This window comes from Papaver somniferum, unplaced genomic scaffold, assembly GCF_003573695.1.
Source record: "Papaver somniferum cultivar HN1 unplaced genomic scaffold, ASM357369v1 unplaced-scaffold_137, whole genome shotgun sequence".
NCBI classification, from domain to species: domain Eukaryota; kingdom Viridiplantae; phylum Streptophyta; class Magnoliopsida; order Ranunculales; family Papaveraceae; genus Papaver; species Papaver somniferum.
In genome coordinates this window covers 17,006,659-17,014,195 of record NW_020622934.1, presented here as the reverse complement: position 1 = coordinate 17,014,195, position 7,537 = coordinate 17,006,659, and positions in this window count along the sequence as shown.

Sequence of the window (7,537 nt, the reverse complement as noted above, 5' to 3'; positions counted from 1 at the left end):
ATCAGCATCAGAGTAATGTCTATGAATAATATCTTTACCAGCTTGAACAATTTTTTGTTGAGGGGTTTTTGGTGGGGGGGCTGGTTGAGGGGTTGGAAAATACTAATGAGCAGGATGGTTTTGAATTGGTGAAGTATCACAAAGGGGTCCTGGATGATCAAGAATTCTGCATAATTTACAGAACTTTATGCCATTGAGAGTATAAGCAACTTCCAACCAATGTGAAGTAGTAGTAGTTTCAAAAGCTTCAATACCAAACTTGAGAGACTTTGTGACATTGATTATAAGTTTTACCTCCAAATTGTTTTCAAATCTATCCCTACCATATGGTTTTTTAGCATCTTGATAAACACCAATTGGTTTAACTATATTTCTGATGTCAGGGATGATATGGGTTGGAATTCTCTTGACAAGAAGCCAAATCATGACTTCAGAAAATAATTCTTCATCAATCAGCTCAGGGCCTTGACAGGAACACCTACTAAGACCATAAGTTTCTCAAAAGCTCCTCTAGCACCTCATTTTCTTAAAGTTGTATAGTCTTCTTCATGAGTGGTTCTGAGGATGTAGAAATTTCCTCTCTTGTTCCATACATCAACTTCAATTCTACTATGTATTTCCCAATTTGCATTAATGAAGTTACTAACTCTGGATGTTTGAAAAAAAATGTTGCTGCAAAGCTTACCAATAAAACATCCTTTTCAGTCTTGAGGTTATTTGGTTTTGATATTATCAGGTTTGATGAAGACTTTTGGAAACAAATCCTCTGGAATGTTTAGAGTTGAGTTCATTTCATGGACTAGGTTATCAATGGCGTTAGGATTAGATTTTGAGGAGGAGGCCATGAGGCTAAGAAGGTGAGACAGAAGAATGGAAAGAGTGAAAGTGTTATGTTCACTTGGTATAATATAGATAAAGGTTATTAGCACATGCATTGATCAGATCTCGAGTCAGCTTATCTGAATTTAGGTATATAAGCGTGTTAATAGCACATGCATTGATCCCAGTGAGCCGAAATATTCTTTCCACCAAGTGTGTTGTGGTTTAGAGAGTGATTCCAATCTGTCAAGGAAGGAAGATTAGTAGCAGTTATAGGGGATAATTGAGGGGAAATTGAAAAGACGGTGCAAGAGGGAAGAGGTTGAGTGAACGAAGTGGCTTCTCTTCGGGAACCGCTGTTAATTAATATTGAGTCTACCCACGACCAATTCAAGAAATCCTTTAAATGGAGCCAATTAACCGTCAGGGAGGGTTTCATATCCATAATTTCTTATTTGTTCCACCCCTTTCTCTGAGACATATTTCGATTTATTTAATCTTCAACATCACGTCTGATAATCACAGCAACATTGATAGAAAAGGCAAGAGAAAGATGCAGGAAGTTGATATTGAGCCTCGTATTCATTGGCACCCCTATGAGTACTGTGTAGACTGTTTGCCTTATGGGATTGCATTTCCTCAAGGATGTGAATCTCCTGAATTATAAGAGAGCTTTTCGTGGTATTTGGATGATCTGCAACACAATGTAAGTGTGAAGGTGGAGGAGTGCTTTCAGCATGATGGGCCTCCTAGTGTGGTTCATGAGTTGTTGGTTGATTCCCCTGTAGAGAGATTGAGGCAGTTCTTCAAGCAACCAAAACCTGCTCCTATTAATCAGAATACCAGTCATCCTATTGAGGATCAAGATCAACAAAAGGTTCCAGAGAGCAGTAAGCATCGAGATGGAAACATTGAGGTTGTTGATGATGAGGATGAAATTGGGCCTCATTCTCCTCCTTCTGCTGCAAATCATCGATGGTTTGGTTCTGATGATGATTCTTTGGTATTATATGTTGATCACCCAAAGTACGATCCTTTTCAAGTGCATTAAGGTGTTTCTGTTATTGCAGATCAGTTTCTTGTGTCTGGGTTGATTAGAGTTGGATTTCAGTCCATCACTCTTGCTGCTGAGGAAAAGTATATGGTGTGTTAATTGGCTGCTAAACCATGGCGACACAATGAACCAATGCATTTTTTGGTGATGGATGCACTTTGCCATGTAACTGGAATGATTGGCAAAGCAATCTTTTCTGGTGTAATACAATCCTCCACCGATCCGATCCCCGATACAAACTATCCATCTACTGTTCCTGATGAGAAAGGGCCAAAGACCCCTGCTCCAGAGCCGTATAGTGATGAGGATGAAATTGAGGTTGATCATGCAGCAGCATTTGGTTCTTCCTACCAGTCTAAGCCGAGGCAGCGAGTTGCAGAGATTTCTATTCGCATGACTCGTAGCCGGACCCAGAGTGTCAGCCAGGGGACTTGGAGCAAAGTTGGACGGCATCAAAAGTAAGTACTCAGTGGAGCCATCTATTTCTAGCATCTGCAGAGTAATGCCATCTTTTCTTGAATTTGATAGGATGCTAGTATTGAGTGGGGAAAGGTTTAAACTTTGATTTATGGTTTGGTTAAACAATTTATTTATGTTTAGTAATGGTTTATCAGGACAAAATCTTTTAAATTTGTAATGGTGGACAAGCTTTTTTGGTGGTATTTTATTGATTATATTTGGTTTGGTATGAAATTGATAGTATGATGAATTTGTGGTATGGTACTGGGTGAAATTTGGATTTGGTTGAGTATGCTTTAGGAAATATAGTAAGGACCCATGGTAAAACTGTAACTTGAGTTGATATTGAGATAGATTGCACCTGAGTTGAGAGATTCCATCCTTGAGTTTATTGCTTTCATCCAGATAGTTTAGAGTGTTACTATTACCTATGACATGAGAGTTTGTATTTGATGTTGTGAATGCACTAGCAGGGACTGAAGTTGATGTTGTGAAAGTACTATCAGGGATTGTAGTTAAAACTGTGGTTCCTGAACTTCCTGCAATGCTTGTGGTGTTTGTGATTCTAGAGATTTCTATTTGTCTTGTGAATTTGGGAATTTTGTGAATTTTTTGATTGTCTCTGAGATGTTTACTACCTGTGTTATCAGTGATTGCTTTGAAATTCATACTTCCTTTGATTTAGCTAGGATTGAAATTGAGGCAATTGCAAGAACATAAGTGATTTGGTTTAGTATTCTTCATTGAAATGAGTGATTGAGAAGCCAACAGTAGAAACTAGAAACATGAATTAAGAATCTGAGAATGTAGGCATAGAGATTGAAAAACTGGCAAGAAAATCCGGCGAGAATATCCGGTATAAAGTAGCCGTTAGCTCGGATGAAGACAAGCATAACGGCTAGAAAAAGCCGGAGAGAGGAAACCGGAGGAAGAGATGACGAATTTGGGAGAGAAATTCGTAGAAGAGAGAGAATAAATCAAAAGGACCCAACAGTGCCAGTACAATGTAGATGGTTGCAAACTTGCGATATGAACAACTTGGATGTAGTAGCACCTAAATGAAGTAATTAATTAATAAAACCCTTGCACGGGATATTCAATATTGGTTAATTTAATTAATTTCTTCACTAATAAAAGTATATGTGCGCAAATAACAAAGAATAAACAATAATTAACATGTATTTTAACTTCAAATAATTACAAATTAATTATATGTTTAGTTCAGAGAAATAAATCAACTTCGGATGTTGTGCCTGTGCGCATGCAACACTTGACATCCAGAAATGGAAAAATTTCCCAAACTGGAACTCGTTTTCCAGAGTGCATATAAACTCTACTTCCCACTTTCTGTTTTATCTATCTCCTTTAGACTTCTGAGCTCTCCCTTTTTTTGTAAATTTTTTTTTGGCTTCTGTGTTTTTGCTGAGTTTTTCTTTGTGATTAATATAATCTTTATTTCTACCGAGCAAAAAAAAAAAGAAGAAGAGAAACTTAGGTTTGTGATTAACATAATCTCTATCTTTCTACTTCCATCTAGAATTTTAATTTCTTGTTAAATTTAGGTTTGGTGTTATAATTTGATGAAGGTATTTCACTTTTGAGAAGACAGTGGTGATTCAGTTTCGATCTGTATCATGGGTAGATCACTAAGAGCAATGGTAAGTTCATGTATATTTCATCTTGTTTTTAAGCTTTTTTTCTTTTTCATTTACATTCAGATTGTTTGTTTTGTTTTGGTTTGACAGAGAAGAGAAAAACCAAAACTTCCCATGAAAATTTTAGTTTTTTGTGTGGAAGTAATATCATATCATAAGACTTTATTTAGACTCAGTTTGAAATCCGAAACTAATCTTGAATTTTCTTTATAAAAAACCTGAAGTAACTATCTAGATCAAGTTTTTTTACTGAAGAACAATAAATTTGATGGATGTTGATGATGAGAACCTAATGTGATTATGCACAGTTGAGTTATACTATGGTCTCCTTAACAAGTAGAAGTGAATATGAGGAACGATTAAAAAAAATTAGAATGAAACCCTGATTAAAATGCTCCAACTCTGGCTGATGCTGGGGATGACTACCTGTCTTGGAATCCTGGTAACAGTTTCTCTGTAAAATGATGTTATGATGTTATTAAGGTTGCAGGGTTCATCAGATTTCCTCATAGGAGCTTATGGAATCCAAGAGTTCCACAAAAGGTTTTACTTTTCACTTGGAACTTACGCTACAATGCAGCACCAACACTTGACACTCTGCATAACTCTATTGTTATCAATGGGTGTATTATGTATAAGAAGGAAGTTAAATCTAATTCCAATTTATTTTTATATTGTGATGAAACAAGAAAGCTCTGGAATTTTTTCTTCACAAGTTTCAAGCTTGTTTGGGTCTTCAGGGAAGATGTTAAGGCAACCATTTGGTAATGGAACAGAAAGGAAGGAAATTCTTGGAGACATAAGCTTTGGATCATGATTCCTTTTTCCATTTGGTGGGTAATTTGGAATGAAAGAAATGGCAAACTATCAAGGAAGATATAAGCATTTCAATCATCTTTTGAATGAAGCAAAATTCCTGCTTTACTATTGGTCCTTAGGAACCAAGATTTTTGAGAACATCTCTATTAACAGTTTACTGTTCGGAGTGGAGTGTTGTGTATTACTTAGTTTTCTGTTTTGGAAAATCTGACTTTTATCACTGTGTTTTTATCCTTTTGATCTTAGCTTAAAGCTAGTTTTTTTTTTCTTTGGTGTTCAAGGTTACTTTGTAGCCTCCTTCATAACATAACTTCATGGTTTCCACTTCTTTGGGGTAGCTATGCCTTTTCTTTTTAATACTTTTAGCCCTTTCTGAGTAAAAAAAAATCATGATTTATGCTAGAAAATTGGTAATATTGTGTAGATAGCACCTGAGCTAGCCCCAGTAATGCCAGAACACCATATCCAGTGTCGACACCGGTTTATTTACATGATCTTCACGAGGGGGTGCATTGGTATGTGTTGTTGATAGTTGGGCTGGTGATTGTAGCCGTCGTTTGCTTTGTTGGTTATGTGATATGGATAATTATCAACCTGAGACCAGTGCCTGGAGGAGGTGTTGGAGTCTAGATCGAGATTCCAGAGGTTCCGGCCGTCACGTGGATTCTTGTGGGACATGATCTCTCTGCAGCTCCAGAACCACTGTAGGTTTTAGTTATTGGTTATGTGATATGGAGGTTTTAGTGTTATCATTGTATTTAGATTCAAGTTGTTAAATTTGAACCTCACTTGGCTAGTTTGCTTGAACTTTATGGTGAGAAGAGGCCAAGAATATTGCCAAGAAGACAAGAATAGCCACAATGTAATTGCTCCATAACATTCTGTGCTACTAGTACTAGAGTTTTGTGTTACCAAGAAGAGAGTTTCTCACTCATTTTTTTTTTTATTTTTGGTGCTTCTGGAAAAATAAGTTATGGCTTCTTATATTTTGAATCCAAGTTTACAAAAAGTTGTGAGAAAGTTAGGCCTTTATCATTTTACTATGATTTTGTAAGTCAGACTCTTTTCCTGGTACACTGTCTTAGTTGAAATCAAAAAAATGATGAGAGGCAATTCTTGCATGAGTTAGAAGACAACTTGAGAATAGCTAAAGAAATATTACGGGGACCTGTAAGTTTCATCTTATAAGGATTTAATGTACATGGCCAGGCGGCCTCTTGCTCTAATCTAATGGATAATTCTGGTGGAAACTCCAATCTAGATTCTTTCATGGTGTATGCTTTTGTGAATCAGTTTCCACGCAGAAGGATTAGATGTACAAGGCCTCTCTCTCTTTTTCTTTTTTTTTTTGTAAATTTGTTATGCTCATATTATTGAATGTGGTCTAATGACTCTGGAAGTGAGGAATAATAGTGATATTTTCACTTTTTCAACTTGGTCTATTTTTAGGTAAAAATGAAAAAAGAAAAATATCATTTTCCTAAAACAAAGGTAATAGTTTACTAATGACCGATATATACAATTTTTTGGATATGTTTTTCGGTGCAAAAGGTATTAATGTCTTTGACTATGTATATGTGCGTGAAACTTAAATCGAAACGTATACATTTTTGCAATACGATAAATATGATGTCTTCTCATGAATATTAAATGTTTACATATACTAATTACAATCTTATAATGATTTATCAAATTAAAAAGAACTGTGTATATATATAGGTTACGACTTTGTCATTATTAACAACCATAAACAAATTGTAATTATTCCGAATTAGTATTCTGAATGAAGTTTTTTCACTAATACTATTAAGAAGTTGAGAACTAAAAGGTATTATATCGTAATAAACTTAAGGGCCTCAAAGGTGAATATAAAAACATATTCTTTTTGTACCTTTTGTTGTTAAGTTTTAAATAATTTTACTTATCTTAGTTTGGTGTGTGACATTGTTTATTTTATATTCCACCAAGTATGTCATGGAAGAAGCATGTCGAAAAGTTTCTTAACTCTTCGGCTAAGTTTTATATCCATATGATCCCTTGACCCTTCATATAGATCTTTAAGAAGTATCAAAAATTGAAATCTTTAAAAAAAAAAGTTGTTTAATTACTAAAAAGAAAACTCAAACATAAATGGAATCATCAATAATATCGTATAATTCCAATTTCATAAATATATATATATGTATACATTGTATTGTTCTTAGCATAACTAATCAATAGATACACATTTATAAGTTCTATTTTCTAGCTTAGTATTCAAATTTTGATTTTATGACATAACTAAGGCATCCTCATACATCTAAACGATAACGTTAGGTACTCGATTAAACTATCATTTGATGTGGTCTTGCTAATCCTTTAAACAAGAACTTTGTTCCGGACGTAATATGCACTTAAAAGTGCATCACCCAATTTACAATCATATAGAGAAGAGCTGACTAACATAAAATTTACCATATTTGTTGTATTTATGTTATTCGCTTTTCCTGCAAGTCTACAACACCATGTAATTATTGTGAATATGATGGTGCATATTCATGGGTCATTTATTTAAATTATTTTGTCTAAATAGTTATTTTGTATTCAACCAATCTGTCGAAACGTAAAACTTAGTTATACAAATAGTGAAGAATTATATTTGAAGAACACCAGGAAACATGTTAGGTTTATAATCAATTGACTGTGATCTCCGTATTTGAAGAATGCAGTCAAAATCGGCCAGGATTAAAAT